This window comes from Polypterus senegalus, chromosome 3 (genome assembly GCF_016835505.1).
Source record: "Polypterus senegalus isolate Bchr_013 chromosome 3, ASM1683550v1, whole genome shotgun sequence".
In the NCBI taxonomy this organism is placed as follows: Eukaryota; Metazoa; Chordata; class Cladistia; order Polypteriformes; family Polypteridae; genus Polypterus; species Polypterus senegalus.
Window position 1 is genome coordinate 18,997,825 of NC_053156.1, and position 20,403 is coordinate 19,018,227.

The window sequence follows — 20,403 nt, forward strand, 5'->3', positions numbered from 1 at the left end:
ATGACAGGGTGACTGAGAGGAGCTGTGGTATTGTATGAGGAAGTCAGGAGTGGCAGAGAAGTGCGTAAGAGTTATACAGGATATGAACGAGGGGAGTGTGACTGTGGTGAGGTCTGCGGTAAGAGTGATGGAGGTGGGATTACATCAGGGATCGGCTCTGAGCCCTTTCTTATTTGCAATGGTGATGGACAGACTGACAGATGAGATTAGACAGGAGTCCTCATGGACTGTGATGTGTACTGATGACATTGTGATCTGTAGTGAGAGTAGGGAGCAGGTTGAGGAGACCCTGGAGAGGTGAAGATCTGCTCTAGAGAGGAGAGGAATGAAGGTCAGTAGGACCACCATGACAGAATACATGTGTGTGAATGAGAGGGAGGTTAATGGAGTGGTGAGGATGAGGGAGTAGAGTTGGTGAAGGTGGATGAGTTTAAATACTTGGGATCAGGTAGAGAATAATGGAGATTGTGGAAGAGAAGTGAAGAAGAGAGTGCAGGCAGGGTGGAGTGAATGGAGAAGAGTGTCAGGAGTGATTGGTGACAGACGGGTATCAGCAAGAGTGAAAGGGAAGGTCTACAGGACGGTAGTGAGACCAGCTGTGTTATATGGGCTGGAGACGGTGGCACAGAAGACAGAGCTGGAGGTGGCAGAATTAAAGATGCTAAGATTTGGGGGTGACGAGGATGGACAGGATTAGAAATGAGGACATTAGAGGGTCAGCTCAGGTGGGACGGTGGGAGACAAAGTCAGAGAGGCGAGATTGCGTTGGTTTGGACGTGTGCAGAGGAGAGGTGCTGAGTATACTGGGAGAAGGATGTTAAGGATAGAGCTGCCAGGGAAGAGGAAAAGAGGAAGACCTAAGAGAAGGTTTATGGATGTGGTGAGAGAGGACATGCAGGTGATGAGTGTGACAGAACAAGAAGACGAGCACACAAAGATATGGAAGAAGATGATCCACTGTGGCGACCCCTAACGGGAGTAGCCGAAAGATGAAGAAGAAGAATATCTTAAAATGGAGTGTAGAAGTAATGCTGTCAGCCAGAATGCTATGACAAGGTGACCAGCTAGCAAAAGGATTGTTTGGAGCTTTGGTAAAGTGACATATGGGATATGCTCTGCCTGATTTTAATTTTTGTAATTTAGTTTTGTTTATAATGTGTGTTGTATCTATTGTTTGGTGTCCTTGAGTGTTTAGAAAGGTGCCTAAAAAAATAAAATGTATTATTATTATTATATGAGGGACCATGCTCTGCTCCAAAAAGTGACAGGAGCCACCAGTGGGCGTTGCAGTCTGTACTCAATGTCACCGTCCATTGTTGGCTCAAGTATCTTTTCATTCTTAATGAATCCTGTTGTTGACCTTTGAATGTTATTTTGTAGATTGTGTTACTGAAGGTGTGTTTATTATTGAAGTAATGAATTTCTGTCTTTCTGTATTATGTTATTTGTTTTTAATTGTTATGAATTGGGGGTCCCAAACATTACCAAAATGGCCTTGAGGCCTCCTAAAGGCTTAACACTAACCAGCTTGCCCACACAGACTCATCCCAGACCAGCTTGTCCCCAAAATCGACCAACCAGCTCATCCTGTCTAGGCCCAAAGCCAGAAAGGGCTTTGATAGCTGAAAATATGAAGAAATATCTCTTAATACTACCAAAGTCCTAAAAGGGGAAGGACAACCATAAACCTTTAACTTGTATGCAACAAAGAATCCATCCATCCATTATCCAACCCGCTATATCCTAACTACAGGGTCACGGGGGGTCTGCTGGAGCCAATGGCAGCCAACACAGGGCGCAAGGCAGGAAACACACACCGGGCAGGGCGCCAGCCCACCGCAGGGCGCACACACGCACCAGTCACACACTAGGGACAATTTAGGATCGCCAATGCACCTAACCTGCATGTATTTGGACTGTGGGAGGAAACCAGAGCACCAAGAGGAAACCCAAGCAGACATGGGGAGAACATGCAAACTTCACGCAGGGAGGACCCGGGAAGCAAACCCTGGTCTCCTAACTGCGAGGCAGCAGCGCTACCCACTGCGCCACCGTGCCGCCCCAACAAAGAATCTTTACATAGAAATGATTTATTGACAAGAATAGGAAAACATGCATGCAAAAGAGCAAAAAAAGAGTTGCCTTAAAGGCAATCCGACAGCGAACAATCCAGAAGAGAAAACCAGGCACAGTGGTAAGTGAAATAATTCAAGAAGAAATAAACAGAAAATCCAAAGAAAATAACAGTACTTATAAACACAATGATCTCCTGGTCTGAGCTCACTCAGCTCTGGCCTTAAATATCCAGTGGGCGTGGCCACGAAAGAATGGCATCATGTTGGCCCCACCTCCTGTGGCTCCACCCACAACACACAAGGAATGGAAGTGCTGCCAAAGGACCAATACACAATTATGAATGTAACAAAAAATACATATGACAAATAATTACAGTAAAACCTCGATTATCCGTCACTCGATTCACCGTCAGGGCAAATAAAAGAACGATTACCTACTGGTACTGCCGTGTGATACGCTGTGAGCTCCATTTTGTTAGCGTGTGGTGTTTTTCCCCGTGTCAGGCCGCATTTGGAGTTCACAGTGTCAGTTACGAACCTTCAGCTTTAATGATGTTTAGTGGCTTTTCTCTTTTGTTGTAATTAAACTACTGTACTATACATTGTGTGAAGCCCCGGGTGCGTACAGCCCCCCTAACCTGACACAGACAGGCAGGACACATTTTATTCCTCCATAGGGGAAGCGCTTTCTATTGCTCCCCACTACTCAGCACAGTCCCTTCACCTCCAGTCCTCCACACAAGCTTTGTCCTTCTTCCTCCCGACTGGGCTCCCTTTTATAGGAGACCCCGAAGGACTCCGATGACCTTCTTTTTGCAGCAGCACTTCCTGCCAAATAGGGCCCAGTAAATGTCCAGGTGCCCCCTGGCGATGGCCACAGGACCCCTCCCCCAGCAGAGATGAGCTTCCATGTTCCTAACCCGAAGCCCCCACTGTAAGCCAAGGGGGGGCTGCACTCTATCGGTCCGGGGGAGAAAATGTCCTGAAAAAAGATCTCTCCCATTGTCGGGGTGTCCTGGCCGTCCACCGCAATTTTTATGGTTGACAATGACAACAAAAATGTGTCACAAAAAATTTAAATTATTAAGGGTTTGCAAAGCGGCAAAGTACTTCAAGTTATCGCTTCAGTTTACAGAGTAGGAAGAACAACAGTGAACAATGTAAAGGGTGACGCCGACCAAATTGAAAAAGTGTCGAAAATGGAAACCACTGACGGTGATGTTAATGTATTCGGGTTCTCCTTCTTCTGTATCGTAACTTTCTGTTTTATTACGTTTAGTGAATATATGGTGATGTGCAGGCTGCTTGTGGTGCTCCGCTGTGGAACAGGAAGGGTGGAATGAATGCTGCAAGTGATGGGACTTGGGGGTGGGGCTTGTGTTCTGTAAGCGGAGGACACGCCTCCTAGGAGAGGTGAGGAGACAAAGGAAGGTGAGTAGGGAGTCAGGAGAACAATCAGCAGGAGTGTTGGTGGGATAAGGAAGGAGAGAACAATCAGCAGGAGATAAACTGATTGGTGGGGAAACGGTTTCTCTGATTGTTTTGGAGGTGTGCTCTGTAGCTCTGATAAAGGAGTATAAGATTGGGGCACCATATGTTACCGAACAAAGACTCCAAGTAAAACGTAGAGAACTCCAGTACCTCTGAGTTGTCTTTGCCTATTACGCTGGTCGTTACAATATCATATGAATTCATTCATTTTGTTGAAACATATTTTGTTGATATAGTTTTGTTTTTTGTTGAAAATAAATACGACTATTCACTAAACTAATCTACTGTATATCATTTTTAAAGTCGCTGTTCTGTTATCTGCCTTTGCTCCTACCTGTCACGCCCGTGGTTCCCGACCCCTGATGCATAATGGAGGCTTTACTGTATTTCAAAAATGACAATACAGTGTAAAATGCATACCCTTACCCCTTGTTTAGTATTTCATGTTTAATGCTCATTCTGGCAGGTCTTATGTTTCTGACGGTCCTGGTCAACTCTGTGTTGAGGCCTAAGGAGGCAGGCCCCCCACGAGCCTGCAGTAGGCCTGTGTTAGTGGCCAGTAAACCCAGTGTCCCTCAATGAGGCATTGGGGTGCGAACTGCTCTTCTGTGGCTCTCCCTCAAGTCTTGCTTTTTTCATTACGCCATTGGACTTTCACAATGGGCACCATCAGAGGCTACAAAGTTAGCAAGAACAAAGCACAAATCTGTCACATGAACTGGCCAATGGATTGATTACAAAGTGCAGAAGATGTGAAGCCCCCATTACAATACAATACAATACAGTGTATTTTTTGTTTAGCCCAGAATCACACAAGAAGTGCTGCAATGGGCTTTAACAGACCCTGCCTCTTGACAGCCCCCCAGCCTTGACTCTCTAAGAAGACAAGAAAAACAAACCCTTGTAGGGGAAAAATGGAAGAAAACTTGGGAAAGGCACTTCAAAGAGAGACCCCTTTCCAGGTAGGTTGGGCGTGCAGTGGGTGTCAAAAGAAGGGGATCAATACAATACACAGAACAGAACAAATCCTCAATACAATATAAAAATAAAACATTTAGAAGTACGGAGTAGAATTTAAAAGTTACCCAGTGTCCTCTCCCCCTTGCAGTCTTCAAGAGTCTAATGGTGGAATAAGAAAGGCAAGCTGGCAGGCCAGATTGGTCATCAGATTCTGTGTGTGTGTGTGTGTGTGTGTGTTAATTTGTGTTTTTGGAATCCTCTTTTGACATAAAAGTCAAATGTAATTCAGTTGAGCTCCTCTGTCTGTAGGTGTGTCTGCCTGTCTGGCTGTCTGTCTGTCTGTCTTGGTGTCTGTCTGGCTGTTTGTTTGAATGGCTGTCAGTCTGCCTGTCGATCGGTCTGTCTGGCTGTCTGGCTGTCTGGGTGTTTGTTTGGCTGTTTGTCTGTCTGGCTGTCAGTTGGTCTGGCTGGTTGTCTGTCTGGCTGTTTGTCTGGCTGGCTGGCTGTTTGTCTGTTTGTCTGTCTGTCACTTTGGAGATCCTGATTTGATGTTTTTGTGTCATCCGGAGTAGCCATTTTTGTTGGTTATGATGTTTTATTATTATTTGACGCTAAGTAATAGTGATTATCTCTTTATTATAAAAAGAAGGGGGTCAATATAATACAATACAATACACAGACATTTAGAATACACAAAACATTTAGAAGTAGGGAGTAGAATTTAACAGTTACCCAGTGTCCTCTCCCCCTTGCAGTCTTCAAGAGTCTAATGGTGGAATAAGAAAGGCAAGCTGGCAGGCCAGATTGGTCATCAGATTCTGTGTGTGTGTGTGTGTGTGTGTGTTAATTTGTGTTTTTGGAATCCTCTTTTGATATAAATGTCAAATCTAATTCAGTTGAGCTCCTCTGTCTGTAGGTGTGTCTGGCTGGCTGGCTGTCACTCTGCCTGTCTGTCTGTCTGTCTGTCTGTCTGTCTTGCTGGCTGTCTGGCTGTTTGATTGGCTGTCTGTCTGTGTGTCTGGCTGTCTGTCTGGCCTGCTGGCTGTCTGCCTGGCCGTTTGATTTTCTGTCTACCATGGCTGTTTGTCTGTTTGTCTGTCTGTCATTTTGGAGATCCTGATTTGATATTTTTGTGTCATTTGTGTTGGTTATGATGCTTTATTATTATTGACACTAAGTAATAGTGATTATCTCTCTATTATAAAAAAAAATCTTAGAAAGCTTGGAAGGAGACGATATGTGATTTTCTTGGAGACACTTTAATGTCCCGCGAGACAAGGCAGTGAGACAAAAGGACAGCTGCTGCACAGGCTTTTAAATGATCGACGTGCAGCGCGACAAGCAGAACACACAGCTCGGCAGCATCAGCAGCAAGACAGCAGCTAATCCGACCGCATCTCCTTAGCGTGCGTTCAGCGCCCCTGTTCACAACGCAAGCGGCAGAGACGTGAAGTGGGCCCTGGGGGAAGAGAAGTGGGCGAGCGAATTGAGCAGGGGGCACAGCCCCCTAGTTATTATTATTATTATTATTATTATTATTATTATTATTATTATTATAGGTGTATAGGGTCTTTATCATCATTTATACCAACTCGAGTCAAATTCTTCCTTGCATGTGTTTATTGCCATAGAAGGCACCACCTGAGTTAGTAAGTATTTCTACCTGAATATGAAGCTTTTGTCTTCTTTACCTGGCCAGTCTCATCAATTATTTGTCATAAATGCATAAAACAGAAATTACCGGTAAATTAGAGAACGGCTGTTGGAAATCAGCAAGGCTGAGGCGGGTAGATGTTTGTGGCATTGGGTTATGTGGGCCTAAATGTTTAAATAGCAGTCACTGGGTGTGGCCACATGCTTGACTGGCAGCTATCTGAGCATAATTATCAGCTTGAGTGACAGCTGTCTGGGTGTGGCCACATGCTTGACTGGCAGCCATTTGGGCGTAATTATCAGCTTGAGTGACAGCTGTCTGGGTGTGGCCACATGCTTGACTGGCAGCCATTTGGGCGTAATTATCAGCTTGAGTGACAGCTGTCTGGGTGTGGCCACATGCTTGACTGGCAGCCACCTGGGAATAATTTTAACTTTAATTTCTAATTCTTTGTTTTTTGTGTATTGAGGTTTGGCTTGTTTTCTGGTTTTTGATTTCTGGGTAATAGACTTGGCATTATTGGCTTTTAGATTTCTCTTTCTTTTGACACACCTTTGTTTCTGTTTCTCTTTTTTCTGTAATTTTCTTTTTTTGTTAAATTTCTTTTTCTTTTTTTAAAAAAATATATTTTGGTGGAAGGGGTTTTACACAACCCCCCTCTCTTCCCTGTTGACCTTTAAAGTCTTTCTTTCCATTTTTGGTCTGTGAAGGACGCAAAGCCTGCTGCTCAAGTTTATTATCACGCCAGGCGTCATCTTGGAGCCTTGAGGCCCAGTTTTAGAGTCGGGGGTCTCTTTTGAGTTTTGTGAGCCTCGCATATCATAACAGTACTGAAAAGTGTTGATTGGAGAAATTTGCCAAAGCGTTTTAGCAGCGAAGTTGCTGGTTTCACCAGTGACCTTGTTCGCCATATTTGTTCTCTGAAAAGTCACCGTGTGGCCGGCTTAGGGAGACAAATCCCCTATAATGCTTTGCAAGGCCAGCATGAAATCATAAAGATGTAGCACCCAATGTTGAATGGGGACGCCGCTACCCAAATTCCATTGCACGTTGGCAGAATTTTCACCCGCGTGTATTGTAGGGGTCCTCCACCTCTCCCTTTACGGCACTGCCCAATCGGCTCCACGCGTGAGTGTATGTACGAAAACGTGATGTCGTGACCCATTGGTACTCCAGCAGGATTTGCACCCCACATACATTTAAAAATAAAACAACTCACAGTGTATTCATTTGAGGGGCACATAACCTGGCAATAATTAAAGATTATTATTAAAATACTTCAGCTCTTTGTATGTCGTGTCTTCACTGCTGCATTAAGTGTGTTATACTTCGTAATATGCAGCACAGATTGGGTGTTCGGGACAGACCCCCGGGTATATAGCACTGATGCCTTAAATCACAGGCTTTGTGGGCATTAGTTAGTCACAGTGCTGGGAGCTCGGAGACACGGAGGAGATCAAGGACTTGCAGTGTAATATTGTGGACTTGGCACGGTGGCGCAGTCGTTAGCACTGCTGCCTCACAGCTTGGTCCAGCATACCTGGTAGACGTTTATCTCATCAGAGACGCTTAAAAGACCCTTGCGCCACTTCAATGCATATCACCAAAGTTCACAGAAATTCCAAAACATGTCCATGTTGTTGTCGAACTTGAGGGGAAGAGAATTAATTAGAGTTGACTCATTACTAGTATTGGTACTTTATTATGACCACCATTCCAAGATTCTCAAGGCACTGGACAAATTGATCCAGCAAGGACATCCAGTGGAGACAAAGTGAAGTGCACCTCTGACCGATGTAACCACATAAAACACACCACAACCGAATACTGACTCTCTGATCGAGAAAAGGGCGTCTAAGCAAACCACTGGTCATCATGGACAACGACACTCGCAGCGGCAGACCCCCAGCAAACAGAGGAGCACTTTTAGAGAAAAAAGCAGTGACCCAAGGGGGCTGCACACTTTTGATTTTCTTTAAAAACCTTTGTGATTAATGCAGCTTCTATCTACTTAAATGTATTATAGAGCACCTTTCACATCTATCTATCTATCTATCTATCTATCTATCTATCTATCTATCTATCTATCTATCTGTCTATCTATCTATCTATCTAGTGCCTTTCATCTATCTATCTATCTATCTATCTATCTATCTATCTATCTATCTATCTATCTATTAGTTATATAGTGCCTTTCTCTCTCTCTATCTATCTATCTATCATATAGTGCCTTTCATATCTATCTATCTATCTATCTATTATATAGTGCCTTTCACATCTATCTATCTATCTATCTATCTATCTATCTATCTATCTATCTATCTATCTATCTATTATATAGTGCCTTATCTATCTATCTGTCTATCTATCTATCTATCTATCTATCTATCTATCTATCTATCTATCTATCTATCTATCTATTATATAGTGCCTTTCATATCTATCTATCTATCTATCTATCTATCTATCTATCTATCTATCTATCATACAGTATAGTGCCTTTCATATCTATCTATCTATCTATCTATCTATCTATCTATCTATCTATCTATTATTCATGTAGTGTCTTATCAGTCTGTCTATCTGCCTTTAATGATATTATAAAAAATATTGACTGATTGACAGAAGAAGCATACAGCAGGAAAGAAAATATCGATCTGCCTGTTCCTCCTTGTTTTCAATAACATCTTTCACAGTGGGCACCATCAGAGGCTACAAAGTAAACAAGAACACAACACAAATCTGTCACATAAATTGGCCAACGTATTGATTACAAAGTGCAGAAGATGTGAAGCTAACCCCCCCTCCCCCCATTACCCACCCCCTTGCAGTCTTCAAGTGTCTAATGGTAGAGTAAGAAAGGTAGGCTGGCAGGCCAGATTGGTCATCAGATTGTGTGTGTGTGTGTGTGCGTGTATGTGTGTGTGTTTTAATTTATGTTTTTGGAATCCTCTTTTCACATGAAAGTCAAATGTCATTCAGTTGAGCTCCTCTGTCTGTAGGTGTGTCTGTCAGTCTGGAGATCCTGAATTGATGTTTATGTGTCATCTGAAGTTACCATTTATGTTGGTTATGATGTTTTATTATTATTGACGCTGAATAATAGTGATAATATTATTATTATTATTATTATTATTATTATTATTGGTGTATTGGTTCATTATCATCATGTACTCAGACTCCGGTGAAATTCTTCCTTGCCTGTGCTTATCAACATACTGTAGAAGGCCTCACAAGTGCCTGAGTTAGTAAGTAGTTCTAGTCTTCCTTACCTGGCCAGTCTCATCATTTATTAGTGACAAATGCATTAAACAGAAATTACCAGTAAATTAGAGAACAGCTGTTGGAAATCAGCAAGGCTGAGTCGGGTAGATGTTTGTGGCATTGGGTTATGTGGGCCTAAATGTTTAAATAGCAGTCACTGGGTGTGGCCACATGCTTGACTGGCAGCCACCTGGACATAATTCTATGTTAGAGCAGCAGCAGACTGGGAGGCGGTTAAGCAGTTTTTTAGGATCCTTATTGTCACATGTGTAGTGGTAGTCCAGGTAGACTTTCTAAAGTTTTCTATAAGGGTGAAAAGATACCTGCAGCTTAGGTCTTCCTTACCTGAAAATTTTCAGAACACATTTCACTCAAACAGTAATATAATGTATTATAATAGATGTCTTAAGGAGAATTAAGATAGTCAGACAGCCACAAATATGAAAGGCATTATATAATACATATGCTGATATTTAGTCATTAATTCACGTCAGGCCCATAGAGTCCAGTGAAATTCTTACCTGGATGTGTAGAGCTACATGTTTGAGCGGCAGCTGACTGGGCGGGGCTAGGTGTCTGAGCGGCAGCTGACTGGGAGGGGCTAGGTGTCTGAATGGTAGCTGACTGGGCATGGCTAGGGATATTTATAGGGTCCTTACTATCACATGTACAGAGTCCAGTGAAATTCTTGCCTAGATGTGCTAATTAGCATGCAAGACAATAAGCTCTTAGTAATCTGGAATGCTGGGTGGGGCTAGGTGTCTGAGTGGCAGCTGACTGGGTGGGGCTAGGTGTCTGAGTGGCAGCTGACTGGGTGGGGCTAGGTGTCTGAGTAGCAGCTGACTGGGCAGGGCTAGGTGTCTGAGTGGTAGCTGACTGGGTGGGGCTAGGGATTTTTACAGGGTCCTTACTGTCACATGTACACACAGTCCAGTGAAATTCTAACCTGGACGTGCCTGATTAATTCCTTACCTGTAAAGTTTCAGAACACATTTCCCATAAATGCATACAACATAAATTACATGGAAGTTCCAGTGAGGAGGAGGTGAAGATGCAGAAGGCTGGGAGGGGCCAGATGTTTGAGTGACAGCCAACTAGGCAGAATGTAGTGCTTAACTGGCAGTGGGCTGGGTGGAGCTAGATGTTTGAATGACAGCAGACTGGGAGGGGCTACAGAGGGTTATTGCATCCTTATTGTCACTTGCAACAGCATCCAATATAATTCTTACCTGCATGTGCTAATCAACATGCAGTCACTTTGCAATGCCACATTTTACACTAAAACTACCAGACCTTAAAACTTTTGGCTTCCTTATCTGAAAGATCTTAGAGCACATTTTAAACAAACAATAATATAATCATTTAATTATGATGATTTAAGGAGTCAGATAGATGTGAAAGGCACTATATAATGAATAGATTTTAAATGAATGATTACTTTTCTGTGTACAGAGTGCAGTACAATTCTTACCTCGATGTGCTCATTAACATTCAACCCCTCGCTACTCTCTGACGCCACTATCAGTGAATGAGCTACCTAACCGAAACACTTCTGTCTTGATACATGAAAAATCTCAGTACACGTCTGTTATAAACACATAAAACATAAATGACATGTAAGGGGGTCACCCCTTCATTAAAGAGCAGGATGGAGGGGACAAACATCATTTACAGCATGAAGCCCCCTAATGAGCAGAACAGAAAGAGGCTCAGGTCTCCGTCTCTCAAGCTCTCTCTCTGTTTGTGTCTTCTGCACCCGCGACTTACTCACAAAGGACCCCCATCGGGATTCTTTTCTGCTCTCCACCGTAACGGTCTCCTTCTGCTGATTACGTTCATGTTGGCTCACAGACTCCAAACCGAAGCATGACATTGATGGCCACGTTTCCTTTTTCTTTCTTTTGATCAGTAAAGTTAATGTTGGAAGCCACTTTACAGGCTTAATTAAATCCCACCGCTGTCACCATGTACTGCCCCCACTATGATCGTTATCCTAATTGAGCTCTGATTTTTAGAATTCAGGCTTCTGATTGCAGTGACTTACTGCTGTTGTGAAGCACGTCGGCATCAGTGGGACTGAAAAGAGCTAAGAAAATGGAAATGGATTTGGACCTCAGTGGCTTTCATACAAGAGAACCTGATAGTCTGATTTAGGGTGACACCACTTCACAAAAGATGACCTGTTATAGAGGGAGTGACCGGTCAGTCGATGAAATACTCCCGTTGATATCGATCTAATATCAGTCTGTCTTATAAAAGAGCTAAACCTATCTGTTCTATACGGTCACCTTATCTTTCGGTTATATAGTGCCTTTCTATCTCTCCATCTAATAGAGTGACCACCACCACCACGGGCTGAAGGGTCTTCTCTTGTCTGTCAGATTTCTTAGGTTCTTTCACATCAGTCTATCTATCTATCTATCTATCTATCTATCTATCTATCTATCTATCTATCTATCTATCTATCTATCTATCTATCTATCTATCTAGTGCCTTTCATCTATCTATCTATCTATCTATCTATCTATCTATCTATCTATCTATCTATCTATCTATCTATCTAGTGCCTTTCATCTATCTATCTATCTATCTATCTATCTATCTATCTAGTGCCTTTCATCTATCTATCTATCTATCTATCTATCTATCTATCTATCTATCTATCTAGTGCCTTTCATCTATCTATCTATCTATCTATCTATCTATCTATCTAGTGCCTTTCATCTATCTATCTATCTATCTATCTATCTATCTATCTATCTATCTATCTCTATCATATAGTGCCTTTCCTATCTATCTATCTATCTATCTATCTATCTATCTATCAGTTATATAGTGCCTTTCATCTATCTATCGATCTTTACTTATTATATAGTGCCTTTCATCTATCTATCTATCTGTATTATATAGTGCCTTTCATCTATCTATCGATCTTTATTATATAGTGCCTTTCATCTATCTATCTATCTATCTATCTATCTATCTATCTATCTATCTATCTATCTATCTGTATTATATAGTGCCTTTCATCTATCTATCTATCTGTATTATATAGTGCCTTTCATCTATCTATCTATCTATCTATCTATCAGTTACTTTTTATAATACCTTTCATCTATCTATCTGTATTATATAGTGCCTTTCATCTATCTATCTATCTATCTATCTATCTATCTATTTATTTCATTACACCTATCATGTCTGTCTGTGTATCTATTATATGGTACCTTTTGTATCTGTTTTATAGTGCCTTTCCTATCTATCTATTATATTGTATATTATGCAGTACCTGTTCAGTTTATTTTCCATCAGTCCATTATGTTACATCTTTCATAACTGTCTATTATTTAGTTCCTTCCATATCTTTTATTTTGTGCCATCCCTATCTCTCTAACATAATGTTGTTTATATCTAACTTTCTTGTGTAACACTTTTACTATCTATATTATATAGTGCCTTTTCTATCTGTCTATTTTCTGTCAGTCCATTACATTATCTTTCCTGTTTGTCAATTGCATGGTACATTTCATATCTATATATATAATTCACTAAGCCGCCGACAAGTAAGACACCTATGGCGCACGCAGGAAGAAGCCACGCCGGAGGTGAATCGCCATATGCAGCGTGTGAAACGGTTTGCGAGGGGTATCCCATGGGGTCCTTAAAACAATCCTTTACAACTGAGGTTAAAACACAATGAAGTAAGCAGTCTTTAAAAACCGAGTTTTCGGTTACAACGCACGACCGCGTGCACCATAGCAAACAGTTTTACACGCTACATACAGCAATTCGCATCCGCGACAAACATGCGTCTTCTTAGATGCTCCTGCGGGAACAGGAAAAGTCTACGTGAGTCACAGGTGCATCTGGACTGTGCAAAGACGACAACGACTCAAGTGACGAGTTGGAGGTGGGCACATGAGCGATGGCGGTCCGCCAGTTTTCAGTCACGGACGATTGTGTGTTGGTTCGTTCTCTGCATTGTTACAATGTTGCTTTTCCTGCTGATTTATTATGTTACCGATTTTTCAAATGTTAATTTTCTCCCTGTGCTTAAAAATCATTAAAATACCAGCCTGATTATGCTGCGTATGGTACGCCGCAGGTTGGCTAGTATCTTATATTGTGCCTTCTCTATCAATCTGTTATATTGCTCTCTTTCTATCAGTCTCTCTTCTACCAGTCCATTGCGTTACACCTTACACGACTATTACATCATGCCCTCCCTGTCTGCCTAATATAGCAACAACAACAACAACTACATTTATTTATATAACACATTGTCATACAAAAAATGTAGCTCAAAGTGCTTCATAAAATGAAGAATAGAAAAATAAAGACACAATAAAAATAAAAATAAGTCAACATTAATTAACATAGAATAAGTAAGGTCCGATGGCCAGGGTGGACAGAAAAAACAAAAAAAAACTCCAAAAGCTGGAGAAAAAAAAAAATCTGCAGGGATTCCAGACCACAAGACCACCCAGTCCCCTCTGGGCAATCTACCTAACATAAATGAAACAGTCCTCTTTGTATTTAGAGTTCTCATGGAAGGACCTGATGATGATGGTCACGTAGACTTCTGGCTTTCAGTCCATCAATGTTGGAACATCATGATGCTTAGAGTAGGTGAAGAAACCGGAAAAAGAAACAGAAGAGAGAGTTGGGGTCAGTACAGATTTTGGAGCCACTGTGAATAGTTATTATGAAGAATTGAACATACAGAGTATCAGGATTAAGTTAAAGTGAAGTTATAAAAGGCCATGTTAAAGTAATGTGTTTTCAGCAGTGTTTTAAAGTGCTCTACTGTATCAGCCTGGTGAATTCCTATTGGCAGGCTATTCCAGATTTTAGGTGCATAACAGCAGAAGGCCGCCTCACCACTTCTTTTAAGTTTAGCTTTTGGAATTCTAAGGAGACACTCATTTGAGGATCTAAGGTTACGATTTGGAATATAAGATGTCAGACACTCCGATATATAAGATGGAGCAGATTATTTAAGGCTTTATAAACCATAAGCAGAATTTTAAAGTCAATCCTGAATGACACAGGTAACCAGTGTAGTGACATCAAAACTGGAGAAATGTGTTCGGATTTTCTTTTCCCAGTTAGGATTCTAGCAGCTGCATTCTGCACTCGTTGCAAGTGATTTATGTCTTTTTGGGTAGTCCTGAGAGGAGTGCGTTACAGTAATCTAGTCTACTGAAAACAAAAGCGTGAATTAATTTCTCAGCATCTTTCAATGATATAAGAGGTCTAACTTTACTATGTTTCTTAAGTGAAAAATGCTGTCCTAGTGGTCTGATGAATATGCGATTTAAAATTCAGATTACAGTCAATAAGTTTTTACTTCCGTCTTAACTTTTAATCCTAAGCATCAAATTTATTTCTGATAACCTCATTGAATCCATTATTGCCAATTACTAAAATTTCAGTTTCTCTTTATTTAGTTTGAGAAAATTACTATTCATCCATTCAGAAATACCAGTAAGACATTGTGTTAGTGAATCGAGAGAGTCGGAGTCATCAGGTGCTATTGATAAGTACAGCTGTGTGTCATCAGCATAGCTGTGGTAGCTCACGTTGTAACCTGAGATAATCTGACCTAACGGAAGCATGTAGATTGAGAAGAGCAGCGGACCCAGGATAGAGCCTTGTGGAACACCATATCGGATATCATGTGTCTTTGAGATGTGATTACCACAACTCACAAAGAATTTTCTCCCTGCCAGGTAGGATTCAAACCAATTTAAGACACTGCCAGAGAGGCCCACCCATTGACTAAGGCGATTTCTAAGAATATTGTGATCAATGGTGTCAAATGCAGCACTCAGATCTAAGAGGATGAGAACAGATAAATGGCCTCTGTCTGCATTTACCCGCAAGTCATTTACTACTTTAACGAGTGCAGTTTCTGTGCTGTGATTTGTTCTGAAACCTGACTGAAATTTATCAAGAATAGCATGTTTATTGAGGTGGTCATTTAACTGCATAATGACTGCCTTCTCTAGAATTTTACTTAAGAAGGGCAGGTTAGAGATGGGTCTAAAATTTTCAAAGCAGAGGGTCAAGATTATTTTCTTGAGCAGGGGTTTAACTACAGCAGTCTTAAGACAGTCTGGGAAGACCCCCGTATCTAATGACGAATTTACTATGTCCAGAATATTGTCAATTAGCACGCCTGATATTTCTTTGAAAAACCTTGTTGGTATTGGATCAAGGACGAGGTGGAGGTTTCAGTTGAGAGATTATACTATGTAATTCAGGTAAATCTATCCTGGTGAAAGCATTTAATTTGTTTATAATGGAGTACGGGGCTTTGGAGGTTCTGCAGTGTTGGGGAGATATACTATGTTATCTCTAATATCATTAATTTTTTGATTGAAAAATACAGCAATGTTCTCACAGGTTTCACTGGAAGTATTCTGGGGCATTCCTTTGTGTTACCTGGGTTTAACAGACGATCAATTGTAGAAAATAAGACTCTGGGATTACTAGCATTGTTATTTATAATATTAGAGAAATAGCAGCCTCTCAAGACGGACTGTGTTATTGTATTCTGTTATTTTAACCTTCAATATCTCATAATGGATAGTTAGTTTAGTTTTCCTCCATTTACGCTCAGCTCTACGACATGTTCTTTTAAAATCAGACAAACTTTAGGTCTTCCATGGAATAACAATGCTAGAAGATTTTTTAACTGTCTTTTCAGGTGCAACTATGTCAACAGCAGCTCTTACTTTAGAATTAAAGTTTTCCACTTTACTATTTACATTATACTCGCTATTATAGTTGGCACTATAAACGGACTGATTGCTTAGAATGCTTGTAAGTTTTAAAGCTGCTGATGAGTCAAAGAAGCGTTTTTTAACAAAATGCTTCTCATGAGTGTTTTCTATCCTTATTTCTATATTAAATAGTAGAAGGAAATGGTCTGATAGACCGATATCAATGACCTGCTTTATATCAACTTTAAGTCCTTTAGCAATCACTAAGTTTAACGTATCACCTGCTTTGTGTGTAGGTTGATTTACGAGCTGCTTCAGAAGGTTCATGTACTCTTTTACTTTTTGGTCACACTGATTGTCGATATGAAAGTTAAAGTCGCCGACTATTAAGAGTGTGTCATAGTTTGTAATTAAAATTGACATTAAGTCGGAGAATTCCTCAAAGAAAGACATGTTATATTTAGGAGGTCTATACACAGATAATACTAGAACGTGAGAATCTCCATGAATAACAACGGTAGATACTCAAAGGACTTAAATTTACCAAAACTAACGTCTTTACATTTTAACCGGCTCGAGTAAATGTTTGCCAAGCCGCCCCCCTTTTTTCCCTGGCGGTCTGCACGAGTAAAACTGTAATCCGGAGGCCCGGTAGAGTGTTGTAACGTGTTAGCCATAGACTGATACAGGAGAAGGTAGGGTGGAATGACACCTTTTATTACTATTATTCATTTTGCTAACATTTGAACAAAAAGGTTGTTAAGATGAAAGAAAAAAATCACTTTGCTGTCCCAATATAAGCGAGAGTATTTGTCTGTTTCTTTGTTACACTTTGCCTGATGAAGGGGCCTTAGCTGCCTCAAAGGCTTACATTTGTAATCTATTTAGTTAGCCAGTAAAAGGTGTCATTTCACCCTACTTTCTCTAATATAGCGTCTTTTATATCTGTCTTCCATCAATTCATCATAGAACACCTTTTAATATCTACAGTGGGATGCAAAAGTTTGGGCGACCTTGTTAATAGTCATTATTTTCCTGTGTAAATCGTTGGTTGTTACGATAGAAAATGTCAGTTAAATATATCATATAGGAGACACACACAGTGATATTTGAGAAGTGAAATGAAGTTTATTGGATTTACAGAAAGTGTGCATAATTGTTCAAACAAAATCAGGCAGGTGCAGAAATTTGGGCACCGTTGTCATTTTATTGATTCCCAAACTTTTCAAACTAATTATTGGAACTCAACTTGGCTTGGTAAGCTCAGTGACCCCTGACCTGCATACACAGGTGAATCCGAGTATTTAAGGGGGTCAATTGTAAGTTTCCCTCCTCCTTTAATTTTCTCTGAAGAGTAGCAACATGGGGGTCACAAAACAACTCTCAAATGACCTGAAGACAAAGATTGTTCACCATCACGGTTTAGGGGAAGGATACAGAAAGCTGTCCCAGAGATTGAAGCTGTCTGTTTCCACAGTTAGGAACATGTTGAGGAAATGGAAGACCACAGGCTCAGTTCAAGTTAAGGCTCGAAGTGGCAGACCAAGAAAGATCTCGGATAGACAGAAGCGACGAATGGTGAGAACAGTCCGAGTCAACCCACAGACCAGCACCAAAGACCTACAACATCATCTTGCAGCAGATGGAGTCACTGTGCATCGTTCAACCATTAGGCGACTTTACACAAGGAGATGCTGTATGAGAGTGATGAAGAGGAAGCACAAACAGAGCAGCGTGAGGTCTGCTCAAGCACATTTGGACAAGCCAGCTTCATTTTGGAATAAGGTGCTGTGGACTGATGAAACTAAAATGGAGTTATTTGGGCATAACAAGGGGCGTTATGCATGGAGGAAAAGAACACAGCATTCCAAGAAAAACACCTGCTACCTACAGTAAGATATGGTGGTGGGTCCATCATGCTGTGGGGCTGTGTGGCCAGTGCAGGGACTGGGAATCTTGTCAAAGTTGAGGGACGCATGGATTCCACTCAGTATCAGCAGATTCTGGAGACCAATGTCCTGGAATCGGTGACAAAGCTGAAGTTGCGCCGGAGCTGGATCTTTCAACAAGACAACGACCCGAAACACTGCTCAAAATCCACTAAGGCATTCATGCAGAGGAACGAGTACAACGTTCTGGAATGGCCATCTCAGTTTCCAGACCTGAATAGAATTGAAAATCTGTGGTGTGAGTTAAAGAGAGCCGTCCATGCTCGGAAGCCATCAAACCTGAATGAACTCGAGATGTTTTGTAAAGAGGAATGGTCCAAAATACCTTCAACCACAATCCAGACTCTCATTGGAACCTACAGGAAGCGTTTAGAGGCTGTCATTTCTGCAAAAGGCGGATCTACTAAATATTGATTTCATTTCTTTTTGTGGTGCCCAAATTTATGCACCTGCCTGATTTTGTTTGAACAATTATTGCACACTTTCTGTAAATCCAATAAACTTCATTTCACTTCTCAAATATCACTGTGTGTGTCTCCTATATGATATATTTAACTGACATGTTTTATCGTAACAACCAACGATTTATACAGGAAAATAATGACTATTAACAAGGTTGCCCAAACTTTTGCATCCCACTGTATCTAGTATATAGTGCCTGACTTATTTGTCTATTGTGTATGGCCTTTCCTGTCATTCTGTTATAACATGTCTCTTCTATCTGTTCATCTTCTATCAGCCCGTCAGAGTTCATGTCTTTGTCTTTTATATTGTGCCTTTTTAATCGATCTGTCCTCTAGCACTCCATTGTTACACCTTTCTTGACTCATTTTTATCGAGTGCCTTTCATATCTCTTGCCCTGTCTCTCCAATGTAGTGTATTTTATTTCTAACTCCCAACTATCCATTATTTAACACATTTAATATCTGTCTGTCCTGTAATGCCTTTCCTATCAACCTATTCTACTGTTCCTTTGCCAGTCTAGTTTTGCTAGTGCCTTTCCTGTCTATCTGTCTATTATATAGTGCCTTTCATCTATTTATCTATCTGTCTATCATATAGTGCCTTTCATCTATTTATCTATCTGTCTATTATATAGTGCCTTTCATCTATTTATCTATCTGTCTATCATATAGTGCCTTTCTTATTGCATAGTGCCTTTCCTATCCACCTATTTTGCTGTTCCTTTGCCAGTTTCTATCTGTCTTCTCTCAGTCCATTACATTACACCTTCAATCTGTTATATTGTGCCTTTTCAATCTATTGTAGTGTTTTTAATGCCTATCTTCTACCAATCCATTATATAGCACCTTCCATATCTATTATATAGTGCTGTTTCTATCTAGCCAGTATAGTGTATTGTATATCTATCTTTTAGCAATCCCATATATAACGCCTTCTCAATATATCTGTCTAAGTTGCGTGTAATGGTGTTCATTGTGAAAGGCGCTATACTGTTTAAAATCGATGAATTGACTGATCAGTGTTTTTGAGTACATAAACAATCCCTGAGATGCGTTGGCAGTCGAAGTGTATTCAATGACATACGTGCGCAATGCTGACATTAAAAAAAAAAAACTCTCTAAAGGTGAAAGGCGCTATATAAAATAAACGTGACTTGACTGATTAACGGACTTGAGCGCGTGTGAGCAGGTGGTCTCAGTTCCCTCAGACTCATACGGAGTTGTTTGCTTTTTGGTGCAAATTGTGAAAAATACCGAACGGGGGTCCTCTTTATTTTTGTGAGGGCAGACCTCCACCCTGTTATTGAAGTGCGCACTCCTGCTCCGCCTGATCTGACATCTTGATTTCTTTGACTCTTCGGGTCTCGCGCGTCTCCGACTGCCATTTGTACCGTCGTGCGATTCAGAAACTTTTCTCTTTTTTTTGTCGCCCGTCAGCAGGCCGAGGCCATTCCAATGGAACCGGAGGTGAACTCCGAGCCCATTGATCGCTCCCATTGAAGCCCTGAGCATTGAGGCGCGCAATTCGACACAGGTGGCCGGCGTCTCGAAGCCCTCTCCGCACGTACAGGTGGCACAAAGCAGCCCCCGAAATTAAAAAAAAAAAAAAATGCGATCCTGACGTCAGACCGACAGAGATGGAATGGGGATTCCATGCAGGTGACAGCTGTTCTGTATGGCTCTTTCAAAAATGTCTGCACTTTAATCTCACTTTCTTTTTTTTTCTTTTAATTTTTATTTCCCGAGATGTCACCTTCCATGGGAAAAATCTGCTAAACAAAAAAAGCGGAATGCGCAATGGCGCCAAGCTCTGCTTC